This window comes from Apium graveolens, chromosome 6, assembly GCF_009905375.1.
Source record: "Apium graveolens cultivar Ventura chromosome 6, ASM990537v1, whole genome shotgun sequence".
Taxonomy (NCBI): Eukaryota; Viridiplantae; Streptophyta; class Magnoliopsida; order Apiales; family Apiaceae; genus Apium; species Apium graveolens.
Window position 1 is genome coordinate 216518652 of NC_133652.1, and position 18706 is coordinate 216537357.

Genomic DNA, 18706 nt, shown 5'->3' on the forward strand with positions numbered 1-18706 from the left:
TCAGGTTGGGTCAAAGCATACCCAATATCAGATTAGCAAGGAAATCCTGAATAAAGTGAACTTCCGATGGAGCTTCAGCCTTGCTAAGAATAGACGAGTAGTTGTTAGGAACAAACTTAGCTCCATTGAAAATCGAGTCTTTTGGTGCCATCTATGTAGAAATTAAGTGAGAAAGGTAGTGATTGTATGGTGTTTGATAAAAGTCCTTAAAGAAAATGCTTCAGAGAATATTAGAGAGAGAGAGAGAGAATAAAAGAGATTAAGAAGAGAGAAGTAAGTAAAAGATTAGAAAATATTTTAACTCCCATATATATACTCTCTTCACTCAACAGTTATATTTTTGAAGCATGGGATACACTTTACACCTGGAAAAGTGTGAACAATCAGTAAAAAGTTAAAGCAGGAGTTAATGGGCACGTAAAATAAGCAATAATTACCGTGCACATGCAGTTTTTCAGGACAAACACGTTTACCACTAACCCATAATAATTATGACTGTTTTTATCTTACCCAAATATATTCTGATTTAAATATGAATGTTTCAGTTTTTACCACAAATAAGTCAAGTAAAGAATAATGCCACATAAGCATCAAGAATTCCATCAAGATTTAATATCAGAACTTAGACTTATATCAGATTTTAACAGTCATCAGAATATGGCTTCTGAACTCAAAAAGTAAATATCTTTTTCGGTGATTCTTCATACAAATACTGACTTGTTTTCTTCAGAATTTAATCATCAGAACTTCCATCAGAACTTGTCCTCAGAATTTGCAAATGACACTTAACTGTTTGTCAAAAAAAACTTAATCACCACAGTAATTTTCATCATTTATATGGAGTGAAAGTGTGTGCATTCAGCAGAATATCAGATAAAGATTAAAGTCTGATAAACTTCAGTACATCTTAGAAATAAGGCATAACTAAGAAAAGTGCTTAAAATCTTTCTTTAATCATGAAGTCTACTATAGAACAAATTTATGCATGAGTCCATCTCAACTGTTTGTGCTCATTTTATGCATCTTTTGAAATTCCTTTTTACAGTGGCTTCTCAGTGTAAGTGAGTCACGACTGCTTATCAGAATTTATGCTGTTATTATAGTATTTCTCCAGTAATCAGAGAATGTGAAACCAAGAAAATTTATTTATTTTTCTAATGCATATTACTTAATACCAGCAATGCATTTGGGTCTTCCCTTCCACATATTTACTCTAGATCTCAAAGGAGTACCTGACTTTTATTATATTTTCTTTTCTTTTCTTTTGATAAGTGAGGCTTATCAGCATTTAGTTCATTCTTAAGATTTACTGACATCAGAATCTGACAGATAAGAAGCAAGACTCTACTTTGTGACTTAGTAATAAGATACACGAAGTAAACTTGACTAAGCTCAAAATCAGAATTTGCTTGTGTTAATAAGTTTCCACATAAACAACTAATTCAAACATGGGATTTCTAGTATGTTAAAGACTACTAGGTCAACATCTAGCACAATTATCCTCATTGGATTGAATAGTCACAGAACATTCAAAACACTATCAGAGTTTAAAGATCCACATCAGATAACAATCAGCATTTAATGAATTCTCAATTTTAGCACAGATTACATTAAGATAAGATAATCTGTAAACACTGATCATAAAGTCTGATGCATGAGAACAAAAACTAAGCAGATTTATAGAAAGAACCTGAAACCATTCCAAGTTCATTTACCACTCTTGTAAAAGTAGCTTCACATAGTGGTTTTGTGAAGATATCTGCTAGTTGTTGATCTGTTGGAATAAAATACAATTCCACTGTACCTTCCATCACATGTTCCCTTATGAAATGGTACCTAATGCTGATGTGCTTTATCATTGAGTGTTGAACTGGATTACCTGTCATAGCAATAACACTTTGATTATCACAGTAAATAGGGATTTTAGAAAATTCTAACCCATAATCCTGTAACTGATTCTTCATCTAAAGAATTTGTGCACAACAGCTTCCTGCAATAATATATTCTGCTTCTGCAGTTGATGTGGAAATTAACTTTTGTTTCTTGCTAAACCAAGAAACCAGTCTGCCTCCAAGAAATTGGCAGCTTCCACTGGTGCTTTTCCTATCTATTTTGCATCCTGCAAAATCTGCATATGAGTAACCTATTAGCTTAAAATCTAATTCTCTAGGATACCACAATCCCAGATCAGCTGTACCCTTAAGGTACTTGAAAATTCTTTTCACGGCTATTAAATGAGGTTCTTTTGGATTAGCCTGAAATCTTGCACAAAGACAGGTAGCATACATGATATCATGTCTGCTTGTAGTTAAATAGAGTAATGAACCAAATATACCTCTGTAGTTAGTAATATCTACTGGTGAGCCAGTATCTTTATCTAACTTGGTTGCAGTGGCCATGGGAGTGGATGTAGTTGAACAATCTTGCATTCCAAATTTCTTCAGTAAATTTCTGGTGTACTTGGATTGACAGATAAAAGTACCTTCTTCATTTTGCTTGACTTGAAGGCCCAGAAAATAACTAAGTTCTCCCATCATACTCATTTGATATCTTGACTGCATTAGCTTTGCAAACCTCTCACAGAGTTTGGCATTTGTAGAACAAAATATGATATCATCAACATATATCTGTACCAAAAGTAAGTCATTTCCATGGTTGAGGTAGAACAGTGTTTTATCAATTGTACCTCTGTGAAATCCATTTTCTAGAAGGAATTGAGCTAAAGTCTCATACCATGCTCTAGGAGCTTGCTTAAGGCCATAAAGTGCTTTGTCAAGCCTGTAGACATGATTTGGAAATTTTGAATCTACAAAGCCTGGAGGTTGTTTAACATAGACCTCTTCTTCCAATTCTCCATTAAGAAAATCACTTTTCACATCCATTTGAAAGACTTTAAACTTTTTGTTAGCAGCATAAGCCAAAAAGATTCTTATGGCTTCTAATCTAGCAACTGGTGCAAATGTTTTATCATAATCAATACCCTCATGTTGAGAGTAGCCTTTAGCAACCAACCTTTCTTTATTCCTTGTAATTATGCCATCACTGTCAGTTTTATGTTTGAACACCCATTTTGTGCCAACAACTGATCTGTTTTTTGGTCTTGGCACTAGGGTCCAGACTTTATTTCTTTTAAATTCATTTAACTCTTCCTGCATTGCTTGCACCCAATCAGCATCTTGAAGAGCTTCTTCCACTTTCTCTGGTTCCGTCTGAGATAGAAAAGAATGATAGATACATTCATTCGATGTTGCAGTTCTAGTTCTGACACCTGCTTCAGGATCTCCAATAATTAAGTCAGGTGTATGTAATTTGGTCCACTTTCTTGCAGATTGAAGTTGACTTCTAGGACTGGATCCTCCCCCATGATCCATGTTATCTCCATCAGCATTTTCTGATGCTCCCCCTGTAGTTATGCTCTCTGAGACTTCGGAATTTGACTTGGATCCTTTAGGATTTGAAGTATCAGAGCTTCCAGAATTATCATAATTTGGCTCATCAGAGCTAGATGAATCAAAACTTGAAGAGCCAGTGACAGGTTCTGATGCTTCTTGAGAGTCTTGAGATGTGGTAGAATCATCAGCTTGCTCCCCCTGGACAGGTGCATTTTCCTTTGGAGTTGTCACCATAGATTCAACGACATCAGTACTTACAGGATCAGAGTATAAGTCATCAGAATTTACAGAATCAGAATTTAAGTCTTCATTTTCAAATCTCAGCTGATCGTGATCATTGAAATCTTCAAGTTCAGTAATCTTCTTATCATCAAAAGATACATTGATAGATTCCATGACAACCCTTGTTCTTAAATTGTAGACTTGGAAGGCTTTTGTGGAAAGTGGATATCCAACAAAAATTCCTTCATCATCTTTTAAATCAAATTTTGACAGCTGCTCAGGATGAGTCTTAAGAACAAAACACTTGCAACTAAATACATGAAAGTATTTCAGATTTGGCTTCTTTTCTTCACCATCTCATATGGTGTTTTTCCTTGCTTGTTTATGAGTGTTGTATTCTGTGTAAACCAAGCAGTCTGCACAACTTCAACCCAAAAGTAGGTTGGCAGCTTTGCTTCATCAAGCATAGTTCGTGCAGCTTAAATTTCTGTTTGATTCCATACTCTTTGTAGAACTCTTCCATGATTGAATTCTTGAACTCAGTGCCACTATCACTTCTTATAATTTTAACAGAATCTTTTACCAACTTATCCAGCTGTCTGACATGATCAGTTAGAGTAAATGCAGTTTCATTCTTCTTGTGCAAGAATTACACCCAAGTGTACCTTGTGAACTCATCCACTATAATCATAACATATTTCTTCTTTGCAATAGAAATTACATTGACTGGACCAAATAGATCAACATGTAGTAGGTGATAAGGCTCAAGAATTGATGACTCTGTTTTGCTCTTGAAAGAAAATTTTCTTTATTTTGCCTTTTTGACATGAATCACAAAGGCCATCAGGAGTAAATACTGGCTTTGGCGGTCCTCTCACAAGATCTTTTTTTACAAGCTCATTTATGTTGTTGAAGTTTAAATAAGAGAGTCTTTTTTGCCAATTCCAGCTTTCTTCAATTGATGCTCTACTCAACAGACAGATTGCAGAACCATCAGAATTTGTTGAAAGTCTGGCTTCATAAATGTTACCATGCCTGTAACCTTTCAGAACCACTTTGCCTGTTGAATTGCTTACAACTTCACAATGTTCTTCAAAGAAATCCACATGATAACCTCTGTCACAGATTTGACTCACACTCAGCAGATTGTGATTAAGTCATGAGACAAGAGCTATTGTTTGAATGATGACATTCCCAAGATTAATATTGCCATATCCCAGAGTTTTTCCCATGTTGCCATCTCCATAAGAAACTCCTAGGCCAGCTTTCTCCATAAAGTTTGAGAGCAGGGCTTTATTTCCAGTCATATGTCCTGAACATCCACTATCTAGTACTAGGATGTTTTTCTTGTTGCCCTGCAATCACAAAGACCACTAATGGTTAGTTATAAGGACCCAGACTTTCTTGGATCCTTTGGCCTTTTTAAGTTTGTTAGCATTTGCAGTGGATTTAATATCAGAGTTTATGCTAACATGCTGTTTATCAGAACTTATATCAGACTTTGCATCAGACTTTACACTAAAAGGAAATTAAAGCAACTTTCTTCAAAGAAGGTCTTATTTGATAATAATCATAGTATAAACTATGATATTCCTTACAAGTATAAATGGAATGCCATAAACTTCCACAATGAAAACAAGGATTTTGTAGCTTAAACCTAATAGACTGACTCTTAACTCCTGACTTAAGAGGTAAAGAGTTTATATTCTTATTCTTCCTGCAAAAATAATCAAGATGGTTAGAGTTTCCACAGTTCTAACATTTCTTTCTAGGAGCATTAGGAACAGGCATATAATTATTGCTTTTATATACACCTTCCTTTTCATTCCTATTTTTCCTAGCCGCCTTAACCTTGTTGACATTCCTTATTTCTTTCAGCTTATGCTTAAGCTGCTTCTTTGTCATTAAGCCTATGTTGACTTCAGCTGGTTTATCCTGTTCTAATTTGTCAGAAGTTTACTTCTCCTGAACTTCTGTCACAGACTCTTTCATCTTTTCAAAATCAGACTTTACAGTTTTAGCTACAAACTTAACAGGATCTATCTTTGGCTTAACAGTTTGTTTAACAACAATTGGCTCAATTTTTTCATTTCCTTTTTCACTTTTATCATCTCCATAACCTAAGCCCTCTTTCCAGTTTCCACTACTTAATAAATTCTGAGTTGTTCTGCCAGAGTTAGTCCAAGTCCTGATAATCTCTTTTTCCTTTTCTAACTCAGTTTTTAGAGATTTATTCAATTTTGGCAATTCATCTCTAACATAAAAAGCATCATCTCTTTCTTTCTAAGTTTGATGGAACATAACTAACTCTTTTTCTAAATAATCATTCCTTTTCTTAAAAGCAAGATTTGCAGAAGTTAATCTTTCACATGTTAAAGTTTGATCTCTGTAGCTAAAAAACATGATTTTAAGATATAATCTCAACTCAGTAGTATCATCAGTATGAAAGGCATAAGTTGTTTGAGGTACCTTCAATTCAGCGGTTTCAGGGCTGCCATCAACATTTGCCATTAAAGCATAATTCACCTCATCTTCAGAATCTGAAGAGTCTGTCCAGCTTTTCTTCTTTGTGACAAGTTCCTTGCCTTTGTCACTTTTTCCTTTCTTGGAGTCAGGAGATATGTGGCATCTTTCACCACAGTTGTAGCATTTGACATTTGAGTTATCTCCTCTGTCAGACTTTGCACCTTTGACTTCAGATTTTATGAAACCTTTCTTATCAGTACTTCCACCTTTCTTGAAAAACTTCTTTCCCCTTCTGAATTTCCTGTAGGCTATCTTTGTGATACCCTTCACCATAAGAGCATAAAATTTCATCATCTCTTTATCAACATCTATTTCAGGTAAACTTTCAGTTTCTGAATCATCATCATCAGAACTTGATGATTCTGAATCAGACTTTATGATGAGAGCCTTTCCTTTGTCTTTCTTTGAGACAACCACTTTGGGGGATTCCTCCTCAGCCTTAAAAGCAATTGTCCTTGACTTTTTCCCATATCTCTTGCTTCTTTGATCCATCTCAAGTTCATAAGTCTTGAGCATACCATAAATTTCATCAAGAGTGGTTTCATTAAGAGCATAGTTGTCTCTTATAGTAGTAGACGTCAAATCCCAACTTTCAGGAAGAGCTAAAAGGAATTTTAGATTTGAATCTTCAAGATCATATTCCTTGTCCACCAGTGACAGATCATTCAAGAGTTTGACAAACCTGTCATATAAGTCAGTTAATGACTCATCACCTTTTGAATCAAAGTGCTCATACTCTTGAGTGAGTATAGTCCTCCTGTTCTTCTTGATTGCATCAGTTCCCTGGCATCTTGTCTCCAAGGCATCCCATATCTCCTTTGCAGTCTTGCAATGAATTACCCTGTTTGACATGACATTATCAATGGCACTATGCAGCAAATGCCTTACCTTTGCATCCTTGGCAATATATGAGATATCTTCAGCTGTATACTCACTTTTCTCCTTTGGTTTGGTCTTTGCTGGCTGATCTGCAACTACAACAGAGAGCTTGGTTGGCTTATGTGGTCCTTCATTAATTCTGTCAAGGTATTCTGGATCAATAGCTTCCAGAAACATAGCCATCTTCACTTTCCATATGGGATACTCAGAAGGTCTCAGTATGGGAACCCTAATAGTCTCATATCGACTGTGGATTTGAGTCTTTTGAGTTTCTTCAGTTTTGGCGGGCTTGGTTGGATTTTCTACTTCTTCAGACATGATTGTTTTGAATCTTTACTGTATGTGTGTTAACAGATAAGCTCTGATACCAATTGTTAGGTCATACAACACTATAGAAGGGGGTTGAATATAGTGTAGAATACAATCAAATCGATTTCGAACATAAGTAACAGTAAACTGATATATTCGATATAATAAACTCTGTTACAATGGAACTGTTCTCTCTCAATGATGAACAAATATTACGAGAGCTGCTAGGTTACAATGTATGATCTTCTCGATAATGATAACACATATAGTGTAAACCTATGTCTGTGTTTATATAGTACACAGTTACAAGATAACTTCTAATTGATATGGAATATAATTATGTCTACTAAAATATATCAATCATATATCGTATAAAAGTCTTCTTATCTTCTAACTCTTTCCATGCATATCTTCTTTTGTATTAGTCTCGATCTTCTTTCCTGTAAATTAGCTTCCTTCCTTAACTGTTAGTCCTCTCGTACTTAAGTTCTGATATCCATCTTCTGATATTTATCTTCTAATAATCTAAGTTCTGATATCCTTAAGTTCTGACTTCCAGTAAGTACTGATTCCAGTAAGTACAGATATTTCCTGTTATTTAAGATCTGAAAACTAAACATGAAACATATTAGACATGACATCTCAAATATATCTAACAGAGGCATACTAAATATAGCATAATAAGGATTAGGTGCAAATGGCATATTAGCTAATTATGCATTCATATTCTGTGCAGACATAGCATTCATAGGGATAGAAGGCATGGCATTCATGTTGGGAAAAGAAATGGTACATATATAGGAGTAGGCATAGAAAGTTTGCAATTAACAGACAGATGATTAAAACTACCATATTTAACACAAATTTTTCTTGGAGCATATTTATCAAGTGTGTAGTTGTTAAGTTTGTTAATCCCTACTTTCCCATTTCTATTGTTTTTCTTTTTAGTTTCTGTTTTAACCTCAATCTTTTCTAATCTGTCATTCAATTTCTTGATGGACAGATGACCAACATTCATTTTCTTCTCCTTCTTCACTTGACTTGATTCTCCTGGAACAAAGTTTTTGGAAACTGATCCATAATTTTTATATAACTTGGAAAGTTTGGCTTTGCTCACAGGTTTGCTCACAGTCGATGAATGAGGATTTGTGTCACTCAACGGATAATCGTTTTGAGTATCCGACGGATGACTCTCATCATCCGTCGAGTCCACATCTGTTAGCAATCCACATTTGAAACATTTGAATTTTGATTTATCCACCATGTATCTATTTGGCTTAGCTGCTCCAAAGTTCTTCTTGAACTTGAGCTTGGCAAATCTTCTGGAAAGGAACACAAGATGTTCATTGTTATTCCCAGTGAACTAACAATGAGATTTACAGAAGGGGGGTTGAATGTAAATCTCAAACCTTTTTCAAGTTTTGAGCATTTTCTAGGCTATGTGTTTTAATGAACAAGTGTGTTTGAATTGCTTTCAACTAATGCAGACAGATATATATTCAAACACAAATGTAAAGAACACAACAGAATTAAAAACTTTTCTGGTGGATTTGTTGTTCCACCAGAGATGTGTTATTTCAGAAAATCTGTGATTCAAAGAATTAAATCACAGCTGCGTCCTAGTACAAACTAGATGATTTTCTCTCTGGATTTTTCTAAACAGCTCTGGAAAATTCACACTCTAATTACTAGCTGTTACTTGGTTTATATAACACCAAGTTTACAAGTGAAGACAAAACTGTAAAATACAATTAAAAGATTCTTCACATGTTTCTTCTTCATTTCTCTATCCAATGCAATTTAAGTTTAGCTGTGAATCTTTGAATACTTCCTTGTTTGCACCAGAATGGAAATGCTGCATTTTCTTGATTCCTCCTAGAGGCTGCCACATTCCAGTTTGTCTCTGTCAACCCATGTGCCTCTGTCAACTTATGAATTGTCACTATCAACTGCTAATTGAACAAAGCATCCGTTGAAGCTTTCATCCGTTGATGCTTTATCCGTTAAATCTTTATCCATTGAAGCTTTATCCGTTGATGCATTAGCAGTTGAAGCTTTATCCGTTGGAGCACTCATCCGTTGATGGATGTTATCCGTTGAAGCTTTAGAGACATTCGTTGAAGCTTTGTTTCTCATCCGTTGAAGGCCTTTAATATCAGTTGATACAACTTCATTTATACAAAATTAAGGCATGAAATATTTACAATTAGCCCTCCTATTTGTATATCCACTAGTAGTCAACATGACTGATAATTTCCCACAACATCTAAGAATTACAACTTAAATATAGAGAATGAAATGTGCTACAATACTAAACTTATTTCTAAGTAAAGCTACACCTTCAACGGATAGCCAAAATGGTCTTATCCGTTGAGGCTACAAACACTAGATTTCTACTTAAGTGTTTTGTTTAACTTATCATCAAACTAATACAAATATTCCTAACAATCTCCCCCTATTTATGTCTACTTGAACTATAGGCATAAATTTGGATTTAACTTGATGATAACAAAACACTTAACAAACATATGTACTGAAATAAAGTAAAAATTCAAAAGTGCTGCAAAAGTGTGTATACTAAGATAGAATTGAAGAATTACATTATTTCCAAGGGTGCTCCTTTAGCCTGAGCAGATTAATTTCTTTTTCTTTGATCCCTTATTTTCTTCCCTAGCCTCCTATCATTCTCCTCAATTTGGAGTTGGAGTTGTTTGTAGAATTCAGCTTCATCTTCTTCATTGATGTCCAACTTAGATTGCATATCCTTGAGAGTTTCATTACTGGCAATCTTGAGCTGATCTTCAAGTCTGAAAAATCTTCTGACTCCTTTATTGTCTCTGAACTCCATCAACCAATGAGGTGATTTATGAATTGTAATTCCTCTCTCTTGGATGAGTAATGTTCTAGGCAAGGCATTGGGCTCCCACAAAGTTTTTCTTATGCTAGCAATCTTGTTGAGAATCTCAGTTTTGGCAGTCCTGGTAAAGCCAGAATCCCTTTTTATGGCTGAGTAGACTCTAACCAAGGTAGAATAGCCTTCATTCAGAATCCTGTAGAGAGGCCAAGTCCTTTCCCCACTTCCTTTATATTTGAACACTAGACTTTCTGGAAGCTGTCTGTAGGTATCTATTCCCCTTACTTCCTCCAGCTCATCCAGATAGAGTTTAATGTCTGAAAATTCCTTTATGTCACAAATGTGAACATAATCATCCTTTGAGGCTTGTGGCTTAGGCTTAGGCTTCTAAGTGAATTTGATTGAGGTTAGAGGAGGTGTTGATTTGATTTTCCTTTTCTGTTTCTTTGATGGTGGAGAAGTGGTTAAGAAGACGGGCAATTTGATGGTGTCCCAATCAATTGGCTCCTCCTTAGGAGTGATTGTTTCACCGTGGATGTTTATGAAGGGGTTAGGCACAATGGGTTCAGGAATAGAAGGTAGTGGTTTGGATTTTGATTCGGTTTCTTCAGTTTCATCTACCATCTTCCTTTTTGCATTGGCCTTCTTTCTGTTCCCTTTCTGCCATTCCTTTTTTTCCTGACTTCTTTCTTCCACATCATCACTAATCATGTCCCCCATACCTACATCTTCACTCTTGTCTTCAATTTCTTTCTTTTCTTTAGCTTGACTTGACTTTAGCTGTTTTTCAAGCTTTGCTTGTGCTCTTTTGTCAGCCTTTAGCTTTTTAGCTTCTTCCTTCAACCTTCTGGTTTCTTCCCTCTTGGCTATTGAGAATTTGGGATGTCCTTGTATCACACAGATAGTCTTTCCCTCTCTAAAGATAATGGTCATGTTCATCCTTTCAACCACATCCTTGGTCTCCTTGTGCTTCATGATATTACCACCCAAATCTTGTCTTCATCAGGCTTTGGAAGAGGAAAGTCCACTTCTTTCAACTGAGCAAGGCTTAGAGGGTTCTTTGTAGAGTCCTTATTGGATCTGTTGTTGGGCTTGAGAACCATAGGTTTCAGATTCTTGGAAGAAGTCTCTCCAACCTTATTCCTCCTTACTGGCTTGAGCTCCATAATGATTGGCTCCACCTTTGTGCTATGCTTCACAGATTGTGATTTAGAAGTTGTATAACCAAAGATTTGTTGCTTCCTTTCATCAATTTTCTTCCTTTGCTCTTTGACTTTCATCTCAGCTGCTGCTATCTGGATTAGATCAATTCCATCAAGCTTTCCTTTGATTTGAAGAGTTAGAGAAGTGGTGATGGCAGGAACTAGCACTTTAGATATTTGAACTGTTGTTGATGGCTCTCCTTCCCCTTCCCTTTTATTCTCCCCCTTTTTGTTATCATCAAGGATAGGGGTCAAGCCTTGTGCTTTTGCCAGCTGCAATAGTAGATTTGTCTGAGATTGTTGATTTTGAAGAATGGTGACCACAGAGTCTTCAATGACTTGAACTCTTGTTTCTAACTTGGCCAGCCTCTTGTCAGCATCAGATTCTCTCCTCAATCTCAGCAACAAATCTTGCATTGTACCATAAGGCATAACTGAATCCAACTTCTCAGAATTGTAGGATTTCAGATCAGCAATATCCTTTTTGAGTACATCCACACTTAAATTCTGTCTGATATGCTGCAACTGCAAGAGATGCAGAGAGTCTAGATGAGCTTGAAGAATAGCCTTTGTACCAGCATCTGTAGTCTCCTGAAGGGCCTTTTGAATAGCCATTACTTGCTTGACCAAAGCTACACCAAACTATCCTGGTGTAGATTTCTTTGTCCATGCCCATTCAGATAAATCTGGAACAGAACTTGGGCCTTCATCTCCCCCTAAGTTCATGCTCCCATCCAAAAAATTGGAGTCATCATCATTAGAATTTACTTCAAATTCTTCAGATGGCTCACCAGCTTGAGAAGGCATCCTATTAACAAAAGCTTTATCTCTTTGAAGAGATTCTGAAGTGTGCACTATGTTCAAAGTCTGCTTTGCCTCCACATTGCCCTGAGCAGCCAACAGTTGATAGGCTGAAACAGGATGAGTAAAAGTGTCAGCATCCAAGGAAATGTTATCAATTTCAGCTTTGTAATGTTGCTGAAATTGTCTTCCCTTTTCAGCATCATCCACAATCATTGACTCACTGGCAATGGCTGGATCCACCCTTATAGCTTCTGTACCTGCTTTTCTCTCATTTTCTATGTTCTTGCATCAGGGGCTCCCCCTGGCTCACACACACCCTCACACCCTCACCCTCACCTACTAAGGTGGCAGTCCCCTCACTTACTTTTGCCATGCTGGAAGAAATAGCATGCATATTTTAACTCTCAACCTCTCCTTTTGCCTGGGAGTAACCCAGCCTCTCACTCAAGTTATCACTCCCTTCCCTCAATCCTAGAAGTGATTGTACAGTAACCATGTCTTCTACACTTGGAATTGAATCAGTTATATGTGTAGAGACCATCAACGGATAGGGAGTATCCGTTGAAGTGGAAACTGATGATATCAACGGTTAACTGCTGTTAAGCTTATCCGTCGAAGAACAACCGCTTGTTAATGGATGAGAGATATCCGTTAAAGAAGGAAAAGATGTAGATATTGAAAGTGACATAATTGTTGAATCTGTGTGAATTGATTTTAAGTGAGGTGACACAGATTCTTCAACTAAGTCTGAAAGAATTGGCTGATGATCCAACAAGTCATCTAACAGATGATGATCACCAGGATTTGAGTGGGGCTCCTCCCTGAGTTTTAAAGAGGGAGAATCAGGAATTGATGTGAATATCATATCCACATCCAGAGATGGTGATGGAGAATTTGGTGATTGTTGTGTGTCTATTATGAGAGAATGGGGCTGTGACTCCACATTTGTTGGAGCCACATCAAGCTGAATTTGAGAAGGCAAAGATACAGGTGGATGTATCTGTGCAGTGTGTGCCCCCTGTGTGGAAACTAGGGTTTTAGCCTTCTTTCTTCTTGAAAAAGCTTTGACAGGTGAATGTGTGGCTTCAGTGTCCCTCCCTCTTTTGTTCTGTGTCCCTGGTTGGGGACTATTTTCAATAGCTGCATCCTTTTGGGAGGATGCAACTAGGGATGTGTTTGACTCATTTTGAACCACCACAGTCTTTTGAGAAACTGTGGCTTGGCTGGCTAGGGTACCACTCACCTCTCCCACCTTATCCTGGGGGGTTTCTTGATGTTCACCCCTCCCCTCACCACTCACACCCTGTTCACTCCCTTCAGGGTTTTTTGTAGTTGTTACAACTGTTGTCTTTTGAGAAATAATAAAGGTGGTTTTCTTTGCCTTGTGTTTTGGAATTTTAGGTTTGGTGGCTTTGGTAGGAATCTGTTGGGACAAAGACACAGATTCCATTGCCACACTAGAAGACAAAGAAACAATGGGGAAGGAAGATGTAGGAGTTGCAGAAGTGTTTACCTCACTTACCTGAGGTGCATTCATTATTGGTAAATATACCAATATCACCTGACTGTTGAGGTTAATGCTCAAAAGGTCTGCAATGACCCTTTTCTCTTATGCCCAGCATTTGAGTTTATTGCTCTCATTAGTTATGACCAAACCTTCAGCAATATGGTTAGCCAATAACATAAAGAATCTAGCATAATAGATGTTATGAGGTCTATTAGCTTTGTTACCTAACCTGGAACCTAATTCTAGAATGACATAGTTGCTAAAATTAAAGTACCTATCAGAAACTAGCATATAGAGCATATTAACAAGAGATGAAGTTATGGCATCAAAATTACTAAACTTCCTAGAGAAAACCTTGATAAAGGCATCTCCAAGAAAACTCTATTCTTTCCTAAGGCCCTTTCTTCTAATGCTCCCTAAACTAGCAGAATCAAAAGAATAGCCTATCGAATCTAACATAGCAGATACATCATTATCAGTGTGTGGTGTCATATCAGGTAACTTAAAGCATGACTGTATATCATCACAGTTAATACAATAATCCTTACCTTTGAGAGAGAAAGCAATGGTCATATCTGTTTAGTTGAACTCTGCAGTTGTCTAAATCTCCTCAATTACCTCACAATAGATAGTTGGGGCTTCCAGCATTGCATAGCTTAGTTTGCAGTTCTTGATGAAGTCCATCATCTTGTGATAATCTGAATGGGCTTCATTCTTTTCCACTAAGGCTAAAAAATTGTTCTTTTCATAAATAAAGCCAGATTGAGACATAATCTTGACTACTGGTGCCATTGTTGTGAGTAGAGGCTGCAGAGAAAAGATTGAGAGTTTTGGGAGAGAAAGAGAGTAAAAATTGCAAGAAAGCGTAAAGTGAAAATAAGAATTCAATGGGCTTTTATACTTTCTCGAATTAAAATGTAAATAAAATGATTAAATGATACTTTTAAATAAATTACAACCATTTGAAAATAAAGAAAACTGTAGAAATTCTGAAAATTGCCTTTAATACAAATACATACAACAGGGTATATATGTATCAACGGTTAAGTAAACAAATCAACGGTTGTGACTCACTTAAAGTAACTGATGTGACACTTCAACGGATGAGGTAAATAGTTATCCGTTGAAGGTTAACACTGTTTTATCTGTTGAAGGATAAAATTACCAGAAATGTATTTGTCTTTCAACGGATGATGAACATCCGTTGATAGAACAATTTTGGCTTTCAACAGATAGGGAATATCCATTGATAGAATAATCTTTACTTAAAGCCAATTTTGTTCTTGCCACAAATTCATTTCAGGCTTCAAAACAGATTAATGAGGACATGAATTTATGAATAATTAAGCATACCTAGCTCACTTACTAATCTTGTGAATGTTGATTCATCAAGTGGCTTGGTAAATATGTCTACAATCTGCTTTTCACTTGGAACAAAATGAAGTTCCACTGTACCTTTCATCACATGTTCCCTTGTAAAGTGGTACTTGATGTCAATGTGCTTGGTTCTTGAGTGCTGCACTGGATTTTCAGTAATGGCAATGGCACTTATGTTATCACAGAATATAGGATTTTTGTCAACAGTTAGTCCATAATCAAATAGTTGATTCCTCATCCACAGTATCTTTGCACAACAACTACCAGCAACAATGTACTCAGCTTCAGCTGTTGATGTTGAAACAGAATTTTGCTTCTTGCTGAACCATGACACAAGCTTATTCCCTAGAAATTGACAGGTGCCAGTTGTGCTTTTCCTGTCTATTTTGTAACCTGCATAATCTGCATCTGAGTAGCCAATTAGATCAAAACCAGACTCTCTAGGGTACCAAATTCCTAGATTTGGAGTCCCTTTGAGATATCTGAAAATCCTTTTAATAGCCACTAAGTGAGACTCTTTAGGGTCAGCTTGAAATCTAGCACAGAGACATGTAGAAAACATTATATCAGGTCTACTAGCAGTTAAATATAAAAGTAAACCAACCATGCCTCTATAACTTGAAATGTCTACAGACTTTTCAGCCTTGTTTAATTCAAGCTTGATAGCAGTGGCCATGGGAGTTTTTGCAGATGAACAATCCATTCAGTCAAACTTCTTTAAAAGATCATAAATATATTTAGTTTGACTAATGAAAATTCCACCACTAACTTGTTTAACTTGTAAACCAAGAAAATAAGTTATTTCTCCCATCATGCTCATTTCATATTTACTTTGCATTAACTTGGCAAACTTTTTACAAAGCTTATCATCTGTAGATCCAAATATAATATCATCTACATAAATTTGAACAAGTATTGTAGAGCCATTAACATTTCTAAAGAAAAGAGTTTTGTCAACGGTACCTCTTGTGAAGTGATTATCTAGAAGAAATTTTGACAAAGTCTCATACCAGGCTCTAGGTGCTTGCTTTAGTCCATAGAGTGCTTTCAACAGATAATACACATAGTCTGGAAAATTTGGATCTTCAAATCCTAGAGGTTGGCTTACATAAACTTCTTCCTCCAATTCCCCATTCAGAAATGCACTCTTGACATCCATTTGATAGACCTTGAAATTGGCATGGGATGCATAGGCTAGGAAGATTCTGATGGCTTCAAGTCTGGCAACTGGAGCAAATGTCTCATCAAAATCTATTCCTTCTTGTTGAGAATAGCCTTTAGCAACCAATCTAGCTTTATTCCTTATGACAATGCCATTTTCATCCATCTTGTTTCTGAATACCCATTTTGTGTCAATAGAACTCTTGTTCTTTGGCTTGGGTACCGGCTTCCATACTTTGTTCCTTTCAAATTGGTTTAGCTCCTCTTGCATTGCTAAAATCCAATCTGGATCCAATAGAGCTTCTTCCACTCTCTTAGGTTCCTCCTGTGATAGAAAACTACTATACAGACATTCATCTTCAGTAGCCCTTCTAGTTTGCACTTTAGATGTAGCATCACCAATGATTAGTTCAAAAGGGTGATTCTTGGTCCATTTCCTTTGAGGTGGTAGATTAGCTCTAGATGAGGTTGCCTCAATATTATCATGATGTGAGATAGAATATTGATTGGTTGAAACTCCCCCTGAGTTGCTGATCCTTTGAAATGAATTGGAAGTTCTATCAACTGATGAAGTGAAATGATTATCCGTTGACAGACTGTGATCAACGGATGCTTTATTATGAACTTCAACGGATGATGCACTTTGTCTTTCAACGGATGCTGCATTGCTTCTATCAACGAAAGCTGAATTATGACTTTCAACGGATGCAGCATTCTGTGCATTATCCAAAGGCAGATTTTGAATTCTTTTCGAGGTGCCTTCTCCATCATTCTCATCTTTACTATCATCACAATATATCTCAATGTTGTCAAATTTGAGTCCTTCATGATGTCCCTCATCTGTCAGTCCATCAATCTTTTTATCAACAAACACAACATGCACAGATTCCATGACAATGTTGTTTCTTAGATTGTAGACTCTATATGATTTTCCAGCAGAATAACCAACAAATATTCCTTCATCAGCCTTTGCATCAAACTTCCCTTTGTGATCAGGCTGATTCCTTAGAATGTAACATTTGCAACCAAAGACATGCAGAAAGTTTAAAGTTGGTTTTCTTCTCTTGAACAATTGATAGGGATTTATGCCTTTTGCCTGATTAATTAGAGAAATATTCTGAGTGTAACATGCACAGTTAACAACCTCAACCCAAAAGTATGTTGGGAGTTTTGACTCTTCAAGCATTGTTCTTACAACTTCAATTAGTGATCTGTTCTTCCTTTCCACCACACCATTTTGTTGTGGAGTCCTTGGAGCTGAGAACTCATGCATGATCCCATTTTCTTCACAGAACAACTTCATGGTTGTATTCTTGAACTCAGTTCCATTGTCACTCCTGATATTCCTTACTTTAAAATCTGGATGATTGTTGACTTGCTTGATATGGTTGATGATGATTTCACTTACTTCATCCTTTGATCCAAGGAAATAAACCCATGAAAACTTTAAGAAATCATCTACAATCACTAGGCAATATCTTTTCCTTGAAATTGACAATACATTGACTCGTCCAAAAAGATCCATGTGTAGCAGTTGTAATGGTTCATCAATTGCAGATTCAAGTTTCTTACTGAATGATGCTTTCTTTTGCTTTCCTTTCTGACAAGCATCACACAGTCCATCCCTTGTGAATTCCACTAGAGGGATTCCTCTAACTAAGTCCTTTTTGACTAGATCATTCATTGTCTTGAAATTCAAATGGGACAGCTTCTTGTGCCATAGCCAACTTTCATCTGGACTTGCTTTGCTGAGAAGATAAGTTATTGATTCTGAATCTGTAGAGTTGAAGTCAGCTAAGTACACATTCCCTTTTCTAACTCCAGTTAGAACCACTTTGTTGTCCTTCTTACTTGTGACAACACAGGCTTCAGAATTGAAGGAAACAGTATTCCCTCTGTCACATAGTTGACTGATGCTCAATAAATTGTGTTTGAGACCATCAACTAATGCAACTTCATCAATGATGACATTTTCTTTTGAAATCAAGCCATATCCCATAGTGAACCCTTTGCTGTCATCTCCAAAGGTTATGCTAGGGCCAACTCTCTCTTTGAACTCTGTGAGTAGGGTGAAATCTCCTGTCATGTGTCTTGAACAGCCACTGTCCAAGTACCATAGATTCCTTCTTTTTCCCTGCACACAACAAAATCAATCAAGTTGATTTTGGTACCCAAGTTTCCTTGGGTCCAGCCTTGTTAGTCTTTTTCCTAGACTTCATTCCTCCTGCATCTTTTGACTTAGGTAACTTTGGGTCAACCTTGGTCTCAGATGTAGTTGGTTGAAGTGTAGGGTTTGTCACAGAATCATTTAGCACATTTGATTGAATTTGATAAGGCATGGATTGTGCAAACATATTATTCCACATAGGTATGTTGTATGGAATCTGAGGCATACTGAATGCAGTAAAATAAGGATTATTAACATATGGCATGTTTGTAAAATATGCATGAGGATTCTGATGAGACATAACAG